Below are 17,577 nucleotides of genomic sequence, written 5' to 3'. Positions count from 1 at the left end.
GGGAAAACAGCAGAGAGGAGCAGAGGCTGAATTCTAGGCCTCACTATTTGGAAGGATTCTAGAAATGGCAGTAAATCCTCCACCAAAGGGTCAATTCAAGGATGAGTGTCAGCTTCATGAGGGCAGGGACTATATGTGTCTTATGTCTGTGTTCCTAGTGCCTAACACAAGGCCTGGCATGTAGTGTGTGTGTGTGTGTGTGTGTACACTCATGCACGCACACAGGTAATAAATGTTTATTGAGTATTTCCTATATGCCAGGCCTTGTCCTAAGGACTGTACATGTAACAACTTATTGAATCCTCACAGCCATCCTCTGAGGTAAGTACTATTATTATACCCATTTTGCAAATGTAGACATTGAAGTACCAGGGGGTGAGTAACTCACCCCAGGTCACACAGACAATAAAAGTACAGTCAGGATTCGTCACAGGAAGTCTGACTCCAGAGCTCACTCTCTAAACCACTATTGCATACTTGGTGGTCCAATGAATAGTTTATGATTGGACGAATGTATGAAAATATGCATGAATGCATGAAAGAAAGAAAGAAAGAAAGAAAGAAAGAAAGAAAGAAAGAAAGAAAGAAAGAAAGAAAGGAGGGAGGGAGGGAGGGAGGGAGAGAGGAAGGGAGGAAGGGAGGAAGGGAGGAAGGGAGGAAGGAAAGAAAGGCCCGGTGATGGTGGCCCACAACTAACGTTCAGGCTGCTTGATGGCCTGCCAGGGCCTCCTTCCAGAAGCAGTGTAACACAGGGAGCATGCCCTTCCAGCCACCCACACCAGCATCACCTCCTTCCTCCCTCCCTCCTTCCACCCAGGCCTTTGCCACATTTCCCCGTCACCCTCCTCCCCCACTACTCCTCCCCAGCTACTCCCCAACCACCAGCTCCTTCATTTGCCTGCTTGCCAAAGTCCCTGTCTCCTCTTCCTTGCGTGCGTGTGTGCTAGTGTGTGTACCACAAAGGCCACAAGCTGTAAAACAAAGCAGGGAACTGCCTCACTCACGCACTGTGCCTTTGATGTCTCCCTTCTGGCAGCTGCGGGACACTGAGCCACCCTCCACGGGCTTGGGTCCCAAAGGGCAGGTGCCAGTTGAGAAGCTCCACACACAAAAGGCCCAGGCCAATAGGAACAAGGGTTGTCAGAAACCCAGCAAGCAGGAGGCCTGATAGGGAACCTGCTAGATGGACCTGGGGGTCTCTCACTCTGCAGCCTCCCACGTAGGGTGTCTTCAGGGACTAGCTGCTAACATGATTCATAAATAATCATACTCATCCCTCACATCAGTATAGCAATCTAGCGGTGACAAAGTACTTTTGCACCCATTTGCCTAATCAATCTGCATCATGGCATGGTTGGTAAAAAGCTTTGGAGTCATGATGCCTGGGTTTGAATCCTGCTTCTGCTGCTGGGACATAGGGAAAATCACTTACACCTTCAGAAGCTCAGTGTCTGCATCTTTATTTTTTTTTAATTCTTTAACAGTTATTTATTTTTGAGAAGCAGAGCCCAAGTAGGAGAGCGGTAGAGAGAAAAGGGAGACACAGAATCAGAAGCAGGCTCCAAGCTCTGAGCTATCAGCACAGAGCCCGACACGGGGCTTGAACTCGCAAACTACGAGATCATGACCTGAGCTGAAGTCAGGTGCTTAACTGACTGGGCCACCCAGATCCCCCTCAGTGTCTGCATCTTTAAAACAAGGACGAGAATAACAATCCCTGGCTCATAGTGTTGCTGTGGTAGTAAATGAGCCAGTCCATGCGGTGGCTGCCATGCAGACACATACCATTTATTGATTCTCTAGTACATGCTAGACGTCGTGCTAAGTTCTTTTATTCACAGAGCCTTTTCAACAAATCCCGTGAAGTCGAAGAGGAAAGTGAAGCTTATAAAGGACGAGTGACCTGCCTGGAGTCATAGAAGAAGTGGTGAAGTTGGGATTTGAACCCAGGTGTGTCTGTCATCACAGCCCATGTGCTTTAGGAGAACTGAAACTAAAAATAGAGCACACGTCTGAGTTTGGAACCAGGCTAGTTCATCTCCAAACCTTTTCACGGCTTGTCCTGTGTTGCCTTTGTCTCCTGGATGTGCCAGATGCAGGCATCTCCCATCCCTTCAAGCTCCCCGAGCAGGAGCCTTCTGGTCTTTTGCTGTCTTGCCCAAATGGCACAGAAGGGAGGGTGTTCTTCAAAGACAATGGCCAGGGGTGGGGGGAGTTTGAAGCTGGGCTCTGAGCAGAGGGACCCTGTCCCATGTGTCCCTGGAATACAAGGGCCTGGGGCAGCAGGTGCCAGGCATACTTGCCTGCCTGCAGATACTGGTTTTGTCTGGTCCATGCCACCACTGGTCGGGTCTCATTTGTGCCACAGGTGCCTTTCCCATAACTTGTGTTGGCAGCAGATCCCCAGGAGGTGGGCCCCTACTCACCATGCCTGGCTTATGTACCAGGTGCCCTTGACTGGTATCACGGAGGCTGGGGAACTGGTCTTCCAGGGGAAGGCCATGGAAACCAGAGGAAGAGGAAGGAGCAAGGTGGGGGGAGGGGGCTCCTTGGCTCCTAATCCTTGGTCCCAAGGCCCCGGCTCCACCTCCTCCCCCTTCCTCTAGGTATTGAACACCAGCACTGCCCAGAGCCAGCCATCGCCCCCCCAAAAGGGCTTAGAGCAGGGGTCCCTGCGCTGCAGCTCCCTGAGGCCCTTCCACAGGCTGGGCTACAATTTTCAGACTCTGGTAGGAGACCTTCTCAAAGGAGGAGGGAACTCTGAGTGAGCCCTAACTATGCACGAAGGGGCGAGACACAGGGGCTTTGGTTTCCCTGATTTAATCCTCACAGCTCTGCAAGGCAGCTATTATTGTCAACATTTTACAGAGGGTACAGTTGAGGTTCGGAGGGGCTTTAGCTGACGGTCCCACGGACAGTAAGTGGTGGAGCTGGTGTTGGACACGGGACCCGCTCCCAAGCAAATGGGCTCCCACAGCACACTGGTTCTTGGTGGGATGGGGAACCCGGCGAACTTCAGCCCTGCAGGGCTTGAGGAATGAGGCACTCGGAACTTTCGAATTTGTCTGGGAGGTGAGGTTTTATTCCCATGAGTGTGCACTTAGAAAAAGAGACTACTCCTGTCAGTGAAAGTATTCAGGAAATGTATTCCGTATCTTCCCTGCCTCCTTCCACAGAGCATAATCAGGCTCTTTCTAAAGCTTTGGGGATATCATCATTAACCCCCATCATTATTAGCATGGTGCCTTTGTGATCTCCTCAGGCCTGTTCCCCCTCCCCGCCCCCCCAAAATGGCCCCGGTTTGTTTGCCATCTTTGAGCTCTTGTACCTGGTTGGGATTGTTTTGTATTTTACTAGTTTTGCTGCCTACTCCCCTGCTGTCGGGCCATCAGCTCTCACTTCTTGACACTTTTAGTGTGCCTGCCTCCAGCAGCCCCTCTGCCCTCCTTTTGATTTACTGCTTCTAATTTGCTCTGGGCTTGGGAACCAGATAACCAGGCTTGTTAGAGTAAACAGCAGGGGGAACACTACAGAGGGTCCTCCTGCAGGTAGCCGGCCTGAGCTTTAGTGTAGACAGCCAAGGGCCCGAGGGGCAGCCCCCAGGGCTCAGTCCGAAAGCCTGTGGCCCCCACATCCATACTGTCAGGGGCCTTTTTATCCGGACTTGCAAGAGGGGTGACCTCCTGACCAGAGTGAGTCTGAGTCCAGCCCTTACTTGGCCCTGAACTCACTGGTCTCCCTGACCCTCTCCCTGGCCACACAACTGAGTGGCACACCCAAGGCTGGCGAATCTTGCTGAGCAGCAGTCTTATGTAATGGAGGGCCGCCCTTGCCTGGAGACAGAGGAATGGGCAGGCCTCTGGAGACCTCCAGGATTCCTCCCTTTTCTACCCTGTCTCCCAGAGGCCCTGCAGAGAATTCTGGGCTGAGAAGGCTCCCTCTTGTACTTGTCCCTCGTCTTGCCTGAGGGCAGGAGGACTCGCTCCAGCTTTCATCACAGCATGGAGGCCTCCACGCCTGGGTAGGCTGGGCCCATCTCTGCCTACATCCAAGCCTAGCCCCTCATGCTCTTACAGATGTCCACCCCCCCCCCCACCCACTCTGGCAGGAAATAGGCTGAGCTGAGCCGGACTGGCTTTGCCATCTCAGCAGTCCAAGGGCTTGCCTCTCCCCCAGCCTGGGGGAGGGAGGCGCCACTGAGGGGGAAGCACTGAGGCAGATTTAGGACTTGGGTGGAGTTTGAAGCCCCCCAAAGCCATTTTTCAACCTGAAAACTGAATCAAGCTGGTCTGGAATTGTGGCTGGAGGATAAATGTGGACCCCATGGTGTCATTTTATGGTCAATTTTCAGAGTGTAACTGCACTTTAAGCACTAACGCTGAGTAGCAGGAAAAAACTTCTTAACCATAAGATCTATTAAGAGTGCAGAGCTGGCTCCCAGGGGCGAGGTGGGAATGCATAGACGTGAATCATTGGAAACAGGTCTAGCCCAGGCACTAGGGAATAGCCCAGCCCAAGCTGGGCTGCAGGGAGGGAAGGGGCGGTAGTGGGAGGGTGAGAGGGTGCCTCCGGCTCCTTAGGCCCTGATGGTGGTGGCCTCTACTCTCATTTCCCAGGGGCCTGAAGTCCTACCTGAGTCCCAAACCAACCCGCCCTCGCCTGGGTTGGCCACTGCAAACAGTAATTGTGAACAGACAACACCTGGTGTAGCAGCCGGCCTGAGGGCCGTGGCAAGGGGGAGGGCCAGGGCTACTGAGCTGCACAGAACTGATGCCTCCGTTTCCCTGCTTGTCTTGTTCCACGTCAATCTCCTACCTAAGCAAGCCTTTCAACCAGACATGACCAGCCCCCAGGGAAATGGGACAAGAGGCCAGGGAAGGTCTAGGTTATTTGGGGTTAAATACCTGCAGGGGGAAGCAGAATCTGGGGAGGCTGGGGGAGGGGGAGGCTATGAAGATGGAGGGCTGGTGATGGCAGATGGAAGGGGAAGCTGGGGACAAAGTGGTCTACAAGATTCCTTCCAGCTGGAAAATTCCCTGGCTCCAAGGGATGCAGGCGTGAGGAGGCAAACTGACTGCTACACCGGACCTCCAACAAACCGGAGCCAAGTCTCCTCGTTCTCAGGTCTCAGGATCATGATCTGCCCATGGAAACGCCTGTGAAGATCCCATCTGAAAAGATTCAGGGCTAGGGTTGGCAAGCATGGGCACTAGAGGACATCCATCAGGACAAGGACAAAAAGTGACGCTCAGACCTTACAGTGAGGAAAACTCAGCTGAGCAACGATTTTCTGTGTGATCTTAAGCAAGTCTCTTTCTCTCTGTGTGCTGAAATGCACTCTTTTTTTTTTATTGTTTTTAACATTTGTTCATTTTTTGAGAGACAAAGGCAGTACAAGCGAGGGAAGGACAGAGAGAGAGGGAGACACAGGATCTGAAGCAGGCTCCAGGCTCTGAGCTAGCTGTCAGCACAGAGCCCCACGCGGGGCTCAAACTCAGGAACAGTGAGGTCATGACCTGAGCCGAAGTCGGACGCTTAACCGACTGAGCCACCCAGGTGCCCCTGAAATGCACTCTTTTGTATTATGGTGTGTGGCAGGAGGCCCAGGTCTGGAATTTGAACCTGATCAATTCCTTTTACCCTTAGAGTAGAAGTTTCTTGCCAGCCAGAACATTCCAGAATTTCTTGGTCTGGTGTGCTTTCAGACAGGACTTCCTGGGGGTTCAGAATAGAAATAGAGAGAAAGAAACACACACACACACACACACACACACACACACACACACTCACTCACTCACCAGGTGCCAGGGATTATTCTAAGTGTTTTTTACAAATATTAATTTACCTAATTTTCACAACAGCTCTGCAGGGTGAGTACTAATGTCTCCATTTTACAGATGAGGACACTGAGGCACAGAGAGATTGGCAGACAGCTCAAGCACCGAACTGACTTTAAAACCAAAGAGATTTGCTTAGCCTTCTCTCTGGTTCATTTCTCTGGACGGAGGTGACCCTGCCTCCCTCACCCCTTTCCAGAACTTCGTTTTTTTCTTTCATGGCTTTCACACGCTGGGCTGGGTGAGGACTTCCCCTGCCTGAGCCAGCTGGCCTCCTTGAGGTGCCCTTCACCTCCCTATACTACTCCCTGAATTCCCTCCCTTCCTCTCTAGGGGAGCCGAGCCAGGCTCAGGTTTCTCCATTTCCAGGCGAAGGCTCCTGCCTTGGGCTGGGGTCACTGGCAAGATCTTGCTGACCCTGCACTTTCCATCCACCCTGGGGCTTTCAGCTCCGAATGGACACATGAGGAGTACTGCTTGGACTAACGAAAGGTGGGTGGGCCTCTTGCCCTTGGCCCCTTATTCGAGAGGAGGCACCCCAGTGCCACTGAGCAGGCCTGACTAGGCCCCATGGGTCTCTCGGGCCAGATCTGGGGCAAAAGCATTGCTGAGGGCACTGGAAGAATGGAGGCTGAGGGCTAAGTGAAACGTCCTCACGGTTGTATGTGCAAACTGGCTCTCAAAATCATAACAGAGTACTAACTCTGCCTAGCATTGGACTAGTTTCCTCTTCAAACTCTGTCTTTTAGGAATCGTAACATTGCAGCTGGAAAGGCTCTTAAAGAAACACTGAGGCCAAGACCTTTTGGTTCCAAATGGGAAGTCTGAAGCCCAGAGAGAGCAAGGATGTACTCAAAATTGCACAGCATGACACGCAGGGAGGCAAGGTATAACCTAGGGTTCCTGAATCTTCCTGGTGACTGCCTTTTCCAGCTCAGCTCCCTGTGAGGCCTCTGGGGCCAACTGTGTGCCACTCTCCTTGGGGTCCCCACCCCTTACCATGATTTCGATCACCTCTTACACACATGCACCCTGTCCTAGAGATGCAGGTCATCGGGAGTGAAGTGGGAGGCAGCCAGAAGCCCAGATGAAAGGCAGAGGCCAGGGTGGCATGGACTAAAACGGTGCCACTGGGGTCGGAGGGGGCATTCTGAGTCCCGAGTGTGCCTCAGAGTCTCATGCCGGCCCCTTGTGAGCTCCCCTTGAAAAAGAGAGAGACAGAGAGAGAGAGACAGAGAGACAGAGACAGAGAGAGACAGAGAGACAGAGAGACAGAGAGAGAGAGAGAGAGAGAGAGAGAGGCTGCGGGGAGACCCCCAGGCTCACTGTTTTGGTCTCTATCGATGCTTGAAGATCTTGGAGGCCTCCAGCAAAGCCACTGGCCCATCCCCTGGGGTCTCTGTCACACCGGTCTCCTTCAGGTGACTCAAGTCCAATCTGGTGCCCCCTCCCACCTGATTTTCCAGACCTTCCCAGCCACCAGGCGAGCCGAACACTGTGGCCACAAGGGGGCACGAGCGCTCCACGGCTGCGGTGGGCTCAGAGGCCTGCCTTCTCCCTAGCTTGGGGTGGGGGCAGCAGGAGTTTGTCTTGGGCTCTCCCATTCCTGGCACCCTCCCACTTCCTCTTCGAAGTCTCCCTAATCCTCTTATTTCGAGGGTCACATCCCTGGGCCCAGCGACGAGGTGTTTCATTTCAGTTGGCCCCTGCAGCCCCTGGGGAAGCTCCGAGAAATGCGGGGAGGGGAGACCCCTGGGCCGGAGCGCTGTTCTCGAGCCCCTTTGCAGACCCAGTTTCCTTGCTGCTGCTTTCTCTAGCTTGCCTCTTTTGGGGGGTGTCTCTCTGCCCCCTGTGCACCCTCCGTTCCTTTCCTCGCCCGACTCCTTGCTTCTCACAGTCCTTGTTCCAACCTCCCCCCACCCCGGGGGTGTCTGTCCTCTTCTTTCTCCCTTATCGACTTTCAGCTTTCGCTCCCTCCTTCCCCTCTCGCCCGCCCGGCCTCCCCTCTACTTTCTCCTCTGCTTCCTCCCTTCTCTCCCTTCTGCCCTGGCTTCACGGTGGCTTCTCAGCCTGGACAAGCGGAGTGGGCCTTGGCCTCTGCCCTGACCTTCACAGGCCAAGACAGGGAGTCAGGCAGGGGATGTCAGTCGCTGCTGGAATCCAAGAGTGGAGGAGGCTCTGGGTCAAAAACTCTCTTCAGTTTACTTAGCGAATGCAGCCTCTGGGAGTGGAGAGAGATTTAGAGTCCAGAGCCTGCGGCCTGGTCTCAGGTCTGCCCTTGGCTGGCTGTGTGGCCTTTCCCGTTTGCTCCCTGCGCTTCCTTTCGCCCCTGAAGACCACTCGCGCCAGATCTCTGAGGACTCTCCCAGCTCGTGTTTTATTTAGTTATTTCTTTTTCAACAGTGACTGTCAGTCCCAGGAAGCCTTAGCACTGCTTCTTCTAGATCTGTCTTCTCAGATTTGCCTCAGTGTTCCCCTTTAGAACGCTAAGGACCCTCGTGTGATGGACAAGGCCCTGCCAGGGCATGTGTGTTGCACCAGGAGAGGGACTGGGGTTGGGTGTGGACCATAGTGTCGACATGCTGAGGAATCTGTCTGGCATTACTTGTTCATTGACTTCGGGGGGCATGGCTAGCCCTTGGGGGCAAATAATTGGAGAATGTCAGTGCTGGAAGAGGCTTGAGGCAGGGGTGAGTCAAACACCAATTGTGGATCTCACACAGAACCCACTCTCCGCTGAGCTCTACCCCTGAGAGACAAACCCAAGGCCTATGGCCTGCCTTTTATGTCTCAGCTTTCAGAAGAATCTAACCCCCACCTGTGGTATAAATACAGAGGCCAATGTCCAAAGAGGGGTAAAGACTTGCCTAGGTGCCTGCAGGAAGGTGGTAGAAAGCTGAGGCTGGGCCGCAAGGCTCTGGCCCCCCAGATGTGGGCGTTCAGGGGCTGCGAGGATGTGGGTAAGGACAGGCATTGGGAAGCTGAAGTGAAGGGAGGCAGTGTGTGCGTGGCAGAGCTGGGGCCAGGGTTTGAGGCCGGAGCAGGTAGGGACGGTTGCCTGCTCCCACCTCTTGCGATGGCAACACAGTCATCCCAGGAGTAAGGAAGACCTACTCCCGGGGCCGCTGGTGGTCCCTACCACAGCTGGAGGGTAGCACCCCCACCTGACAGTGCGATTTATCACATTCTCTCTTTCTCCCCTCAGCCCCCAACCTTCTTGCACACCCCAGAGAGGGCCCAGCCTGACTTAGAGGCAATTCACCTGTTTTTGATTTTGAGACTCAGGTGGACTTTTCTTTCTCCTCATCAAAGAAGTGGAGAGGGGAAGGCAGGGCCCCATCCATCACCCCAACCTCTCAGCAGGCTTGGGGAGGGGAAGCAGATGGGGGAAGGGAGAGGTCCAGGGATCTTGCAGTCTCCTTCATTCCTAGTGGGAACCTCCCAAACATCCAGGCAGGGCATTACTGGCCCAGACATTTAGATCTTGGCCACAAACACTTACGAGAAACTGCCTAGAGGTTCCTTCATGAATAGGTCCCGCAGCCAATTTTCCCTTTCCAATCCCTTCTTCCTGGGTGATGGAGGGGGGCAGTGTCTGGAAGGGGTTTGGGTCCCAAACAAAAGCAGGGCAAAGATTTAGCACCAGGGGAAAGAGGGAGAGGGATAGAGTAGAGAATCCATGTTGGCTTTATCTCCTACTCTGCGCCAGACATTGCTCAGCATGTTATCTACATCATTTTGCCCTCCTGACACTGCCCCATTCTCCAGATAAGGAAACTAAAGCTCAGAGAAACAAAGTGATGGATCCAAAGTCGAATCCCAAGGGAGTTATTAATAGGGGCCAGATTTAAGGTCACAGCCATTTGGCTCCACAGAGAAAGAAGAGGAGGGAGGTAAGTCGTCTAGATGCTGGCCCGGCCAGGAAAGAGGTGGGCTATAGCACCGGTACCTATCTCGCCCCCCAGTATGTGTGTGCTGCAGCTCAGGGCCACCGCTAACCCCCATAGAGTCTTCATGAAATTAGAAAAAAGCACCCCTTCTTCTGGGAATGACCTAGCCCCATGGCAAGGCACGTGGCCCAGTGCAAGGAGCGGGGCTGAATTTTAGCCCCCAGTGTTCACCTGTGCCAGGCTCCCTTGAGCAGGGCCCAGCCCGCATGGTCATCCACTGTGGCCTTGCCTAGGCTGTCCTTTCTTTAGAGTGGGCTGAACAAATCTCAGTCTGAGAGGGGAAGCGAGGATCCTGATAGGCTTGGCAATAGCATGCCCTGATGCCGGGTTCTCTTACTCCTTCCCCCCCTTCCCCTGAACGTTATCCTTGTCATCGTCACTACCATCTTCCCAGGCATCCTCATGACACTACAATTACTAATAACAGGGGCTCCATTGCAACTCAATCTGTTTGGAATTCTTCCCCCGAAGCAACCCATTTTCTCCCTGCTGGACTCTTTCCTCCTCATTACACCCTTCTAGGTTTCCAGCTCATAGAAGCCCATTCCCTGGGGAAATGTGTATGTGGCCTGGCCGGCCCCTAGGTGGCCTGCGGATAACTGACAGAGATAGGGGAGCAGGAGCACTTCGTGGGCTCAATTATGCTGGCTTAGTTGCTATGTGGCCTTGGGAAAACTCATCTCTCTGGATTCAGCACCCTATCTTCAATCTCAAGGGGCAGGGTGGATGATATCTATGGTCATTTCCAGCCTGACCTCTCGCGGTGCTGGAATCTCTGAGTCCAGAGGTCCTGTTCCCCTGTGTGTACCAAACAATAAGAACAAAGTGCCCTGTGGGTCCCGCTCTGGGGCTTACAGCCAGGCAGGACACCAAAGGCAAGCTGGGGGAATGGAAAGCAAGTCCTAACTTGGCTGCGTCCTAACTACGTGACCTGGGAAAGATTACTTCACACCTCTGAGCTTCAGTTTCTTCAACTGAGCAATGAAGATGATTGCACTTCCCCTCCAAGGAAAGGCTCCTGTCAGGAGTCAGTAATATAACAGTTGAGACTGTGACCCGTATCGCAGTAGGTGCTTATTCATTCACTCAACAAACATTCCCTGAGGACTTCCTAAGGGAGGTAGGATAGTGTAGTCAGAGTGCAGGCTCTGAAGCCAGACTGCCTGGGTTCAAAACACAGTTCTGCCTTTTCTTACCTGTGTGACCCTGGTCCAGTGACTTAACCTCTCCGTGCTCCAGTTACCCCATCTCTAAAATGGGGCATCTACTTTATAGAGCTTTTGTAAGGATTAAGTGAGTTAATCCATGTAAAGCATTTACTGCTTGACCTGCCGTGGGGGCTCCTTCAATGTCATGACACCATTCTAAATTCTGGGGTGCAGTGGAAATAATATGGACAAGGTCCCCGCCTGCGTGGAGTGGTCAATAAATGTCGGTGCCTTTCTCTCTTCCTATTGTTTTCCCCTGTGAGGGGGATGAAGAAGTGTCCCGGAGAGCTCGAGCTAAAAAGGCTCCTTTTGCTTCTTCCCCTCTTTCAACCAATCCACAAATATTAAACAAATATTCACACACACAATATAAGACTCATTGAGAGCTTTGTGTGGCTTTGAGGCTGTAGAGATGAGTATGACTCAGCCTTCGTTCACTACAAGTGTTCCATCCATGAGAGAGACATAGAGAGAGCAGTTGTTTGTCTCAGGGCCACGAGGGAAGACTTCCTAGGGCAGGGAGCTGTGTGTTCTGAGTTATGCCAATGTTCCAGAAAGAAAGAAGGGCGTGAGCAAGAGCACGGGAGTGCCGAGAGAATGACCACTAGTCCGGTGTGGCTGGGGCATCAGTGGTATGGAGTGTATGCTTTATATCTTCTCTCTAAAGCACTGTTTACAGGGCCCCTACCCTTAGCCAGGAACTGTGCTTGGTGCCCTCTTACCTGAGAAGCCAGACTCAGAGTGGTGAAGGGCCATGCTCAGGGCCGCCCACCTAGCAAATGGCAGAATTGGGGTAGGCCCCCAAGCCTGTCCACGTCTCTCAGCACTTCTCTGATGACTGTATACAGCCACTCAGCCTGGATACCGATTTGTTCCAGACAGCTCCTTGTGTGTTGTGGGGACAGGTGGCAAGGAGGAGGGCCCCTGAGGGTTTGGGCACACTGCAAGAAGCCCATGCCTCCCTGATCCGTTGTGGGGACATCTGGGCAGAAGGAAGTAGCAAGGCCTACTTTATCCTCTGTCTCTCCTCGCCCAGGAACTCACTATAAGGAAGGCCGGGCCTCTCTGACGGGCCACCCCCCCCCCATACACACACCCGGCAGGCTCTCGTATGCGCGCGCGCACACACACACACACCCACACACGCACACACCACCATCCTCCCTTGCTCCTAAAAATATCAAACCAGTGGAGCTGCAAGGGAAATGAATGTTTGGCAGCAGAGCAAGTGGCCTAGGAGTGGTGTCAGGCTCCGTAAATATTTACCCGCTGGATTAGAGCAGAAGTTGGAAACATTAGGCAGCTGAAAATGACTGTTTTAATAGCATGGCTGATAAATCCAAACTTGGGGGGTTTGTTTGGAAGTCTCAGCTTCTGGGAATTTCAGCACGTAAACTATGGGCCTGGGGTGGCCGGCACCAGAACAGAGGGGTGTGAATGTGTGCTGGTGGGTGGGTCTGCCTGGAGGAGAGGACGTGCAGGCCAGAGAAGGCTCCGCGTCTTAGGCTACAGCCATCTGGACCAAGGAGCATTAATTCATTTCCTCACCCATTCCTCCGTTCATCAGACCCTGTCAAAGGGAGGAATGACAAGCAAACATTTATTGGATACCAATCGTGTGCCAAGAGGGAGAGGAGGCTTTGCCTTTTGGTCCCACATGTAATATTTACTGTAACCCTGAGTGGTAGTAAGCTGTATTTTCATCCTGTAAAAGCTAAGGCAAATCAAGTCTCAGAGTGAGAAGGTAAGTTGCTCAAGGGCACCAACTGGGACGAACCAGAGCAGGACTAAGAGGCCGGGGAATACACAAATGAATCCCACATAGCTTCTCCCTCAGACGGCTCCCGGTCTAGGATGGATCCAAGATGTATATCCTGACGATTATAATTGCAGTGAGAAAAGTGTCTAGTGCCTTAAGAGAGGATGGGATAAAGTGCCGTTGGGGTTCTGAGGAAGAAAGTTTCTTATAGCTTAGGAGGCAGAGAAGAGGCAAGCGTCATGATGAGAAGAACCAGGATAGCTTCCTATAGGAAGTGGCGGTTAAGCTGGGCCCTAACTGGTCGGTAGGATTCGCATAGCTGAAAGTAAGAAGAGTAGGTGTTCCAGGCAGTGGGAACAGCACGAAGAAAGGCACGGAGGAGGACTATTGAGTTCGGTTGAAGCCTAGAGTATATAAAGACAAGGGGTGGGGAATAAGTTCTGGAAGGTAGATGGGAGCCAGATTGGGAAGGACTTCATGCTACCAACGTGTAACCTGTCAGAACTGAGGGAACCAAGGGTCCCAGCACTCAGACCACAGCTGGACTTGCTATTTTTACCTTCGGCCCTTAGGAAAAAGCAAAGACCACAGTTCCCCTGTGCCGATCTCCAGTTCATTTCGTCCCCTAGTGAGACAAAGTCCTGAACATCACCGCACTCTGGTGTGTGTGCAGTTGCACTTCCCTTCCACAGAGCTTACGTTCTGGCAGCTTCCAGCTCAAGCCAGCCCCACATTCCACTGTGAGGCCAAGATTACAACTGCGCATTTCTAGGGGTGAGGACAGAGTGGCTCTGAGAGGGCAAACTCTGTTGGTGTCAGGACAGTAAGCTGATTCAGGTGTGTGGGCACTCCTGAACCTGAGGAGAAAGGGGCACCACAGGAAGGCTGTGACAGGCAGCTGGGCCCCCTGAACAAGGGGGTGGGAAACGGTGACAGGGGCAGTGGGGGTAGAAGGAAGCACTGCTTTCGTGCCCAGTAGACCTGAATATGAATCCTGCTTCTGAGGGGTGACCTTGGGAAAGTCACTTTACTTTTCTGAACCTCAGTCTCTGTCGCCCAGAACCTGCATTTGTCACACAAGGGTAGTGACACCCACCTGGAGGCGTTAGGTGAGGACTCAACGAGGTGACGCATGGAAAGCACCCAGAATGCTCCTTGACACATAATAAGCACTCAGCAAATGTCAACCACACCATCACAAATAACTGAACGGTTGTGTATCTCAACAAGGAAGGGTTTTATATGTAAAGGAAAACTTCCCAAAAGCAGAGTTAATTTCTGGACACGTCTTCCCACAAGGGCTTAGAACAGGGAGCTGCTGCCCCACTGAGACAAGAGAATGATCCCAAGAGCCTGTGGGTTTCCTTGTCCTGTCTAAAGTGTCAATTGCACAATTCAGCGGGGGAAAAAAATCACTTTTAAGTTGCGGGGATTGGGGTGTCAGGACTTCTAATCTCTGCTTCAGGGTCTCAACACCAGGCCCAGCCTGTGATCTCACTTCAGCCTTCCTCCTCTCCGCTTTCCCGGGTCCTTTGACAGCCCTGCCAAATGGGAATAAACAGGCCTGCACTACATTCTGTGCGGTGGGAGAGACAGAGGGAATGTCAACAAAGAGGAGGTGACAGGCAGGGCTGTGTGCAAGGAGCAGGGAGAGAGGGGCCCCAGCCAGCCCAGGGAAAGGTGTGACTGAAGTGGAAGAAGCTGTTCCTTGGGGCTCTGTCTTGCCCAGTCCCCAGCAAGAATGGGGGAGGGGGGGAAGCGGGCCCACAGGGACTTGAGGCCATCCCCAAATTTGGTAATTTGGCCTCTCCATGTGGTTTTCCTGTTCCAGAAAATGTTAATTTATTACAATTTGAAAAATGATTGAACCAGAGCTGGGGACTCAGCAGCTGGTGCAGGGAGAGAGAAATCTCTTTTTGTTCTGCAGGGAATTGGGCTGCAGCCCCCACCCCCACCCTGCTCCCTCACTGGGCCATCCTTCTCCCAAGTGTCGAATGTCAGTTGACAAGGCTCCTCCCAGGAGCAGCATGCCTTCCTCAGGGGCTGAACTGGCTGGCATTTATCAAAAGCCTGGAAGCTTCTGAGGGAAAGAGGTGTGCAGGGAGGTATGTGAGCCAGCCCGGCTGGGGGTGGGGCCCCGATGATTCTCAGCAGCCTCTCGGGTCACCATAGGGGCTACAGCGGAGTGCCTGAGCTAGGAAGGGAGACATGGAGCAGGGCAGCTCTTTGTGCATAGTGTGGAAGCCTCTTGTTCTCTTCCTGGGTCCTGTCAAGCTATGTCCCACACCTGCCTGGCTGTCGCCCTCACCTCTATTGTTCAGCCAGACAAAAGATGATTATGGAAAAACAGCCTGCACTCAGCAGGCAGGCTCAGCAAATCAACAAATCCCCAAATCTGCTGCTGCTGCTGCTGCTGCTGCTGCTGCTGCTGCTGCTGCTGTCACCTCGGCTGCCAGGCTGGGCCCTACTGGGCCCAGGACCCTGGTCCTCATTATGCACCCAGCCATGGGCATGGAACACCATCTGCTGTGTTTCCTGGGGAGAGTTCCACTTCTGATCTCCAGGGGCATGAACTTCCATTCTGCGGTGCCTCAGCCGACATAGGCTCCAACATGGCTGCTTCCTCCCAGTCATCATGGCCATCCTCGCCATACCTCCTGCCACAACAACCCCCCCCCACCGCCGTGCTCCTTCGCTCATTAGCAAGCACTGTTGACACCCACCACGTGCAGGGTACTGGGGTACTTACTAGGGCACACAAGGTCAGTGAGGCACAGGCCCTGCCCCAGAGGAAGCTGCAGAAAGGAAAACGGACATATACGGAGAGAAGAAGGAAACGTGCCTTCGGAGGGGTATGGACAACTCAGATCACTACCTTTGTCACCCCCCTTGCTCACTGTTTTCATCTGCATCAGCTTCACATCTTCCTCCTTCACCTTCACATCCACCTCTCCCCCGGCTCCCCTCCTCCTCCTCCTCTTCCTGTCCACTCATACTGTACCCACCAGCCTCAACCCCAACCCTATAATCCTCATCATTGTCACAGCCTTCAGCACTATTTTCAATTCCACATCCTTGCAAATCTATTCCTTGCCCTCTAGGAATTTATAGCCTGAAACTGACAAGCCAACAGGGCACAATGATTAAGATGCAAAAATAAAACCCCCTCACACGAATGCGTAGGAAAGTATTTACACCATAGTCTTCAGTTCAAGCAACCTCTTGTGGGCTTATGGAATCTCTCACATCTGGCTGGAGCTTTGCAACGAGATTCAGATTGGTTTCTGGCCTACAAAAATGTTCTTCATCCTGACTCTCTTCCCAGTGGGTCAGCATTAGCCCTTCTGGAGGCTGGAAGCCAGTAAGCCAAAGAAATCCAGCCTGGGGACTAAGGGTGGTGTCTGCTTGCATTTCAGCTGGAACCTGCCAGCAGCTATAACCAGTTTGGAATTCTCAGCATTCCCGCTGGGCCTGGGCTCAGCTCAGGTGCCCCCCATCCTGGCCCAGCAGACAGTAGACAAGAGGGCTCAGGAGCTCCAGAGCTCCAGGTGAAGCACCCCTTTGCTAAGTCACAGTGCCTCAGTCGGGTTTCCAGAAGAGAATGGCAGGTATCCAGGAAAGTCAGGGTTAAGGTTGGAAGTTTATTAGCTCCAAGGAGGAGAGGCTGCTGCTGGGCCAGCCCCGTCTGGACTGTCAGATGAGAACCAAACAGAGATTTTTAAGTACACATGCAGTCCCCTCCACCTCTGTATGGTCCGCTGCAGTTCAAAGAGTACTCTGCACGTCTTATCTCATAGCAACCTCGCTGGTCATGGTTAGGAGTAGGGAGAAGGAGCAAGGACTCCTAGCTCCCATTTTACAGATGAGCAAACTGAAGCCCAGAGAGGTCACAACAAGTGATAGTGGTACAGCGCCAGGCTCCTCCCTACATGCCTGAGGCTGCCTTACTTGGAGGTAGAGGAATTCTAGACAAGTAGGTTGAGTTGACTGTCCCACTAGAAGGCAAGAAGCCAAGATGGTCTTGCTGGCCTCTCCCAAGTCTCCTGATGTGCCATGAAGAATGTCTGTGGAACTCAGCCATGCTCGGAGGTTGGTTTTTTTTTTTTTTCCCCTAAGGAGGAGGGGGTATGAGGAGAGGGTTCTCACTAAACAAGTGGCTAAGTGAGGGCAGACCCTCCCTTGCTGGCACCAGGCTGTCCTCACGCCCGCCCGGGGCCTGCCCACTGAAGAACCTCTCCTAGCCCTGGGGCTGGTGGGCCTGGTACGTTCCTATTACCCGCCCCTCTTCCTCTTTTGAGTCTCCAGGTCTGCTTTTGGGCTCTCCTGCTTGAATGCTTTCCCCGCTGCTCTGTGCCAGCTACTTTCTGTTACTCCTGTTGAACTCGAGAGTGCCTGCTCTATACCTGTCACCCCTGTCCCCAGCTAGTGCTCTAACCAAGTGGTTTTCCAAGTAGGTTTACAGACCAGCAGCGCCAGCAGCTCCTGGGACCTTATTCACCGTGCAAACTCTAGGCTCAGCCCCAAACCGTCTGAATCTAAAGCACTGGGGGTAGGACCCAGCAATCCATACTTTAACAAGCTCTCCTGATAATGTTGCCGCGTGCTAGAGCTTGAGAATCAGTAGTATTAAGAGGACAATGGACTCAGGCTAACTGGGATTCAAATCCCAGCTCTGCTGTTACTGGCTGTGTAACCTAGGTCAGGTCGGAACACCTTGTTCATCCTCAGTTTCCTCATCTGCAAAATGGAGACCATAGTGCCTGGCTACCAGAAAATAGCATTGATTTTGGTTCAATATAAGGAAAAGAAGACCTGGTGAACAA

The sequence above is a fragment of the Hyaena hyaena genome, unplaced genomic scaffold (assembly GCF_003009895.1).
Source record: "Hyaena hyaena isolate Hyena2069 unplaced genomic scaffold, ASM300989v1 scaffold_536, whole genome shotgun sequence".
NCBI classification, from domain to species: Eukaryota; Metazoa; Chordata; class Mammalia; order Carnivora; family Hyaenidae; genus Hyaena; species Hyaena hyaena.
Note: the sequence above shows the minus strand (reverse complement) of the source record.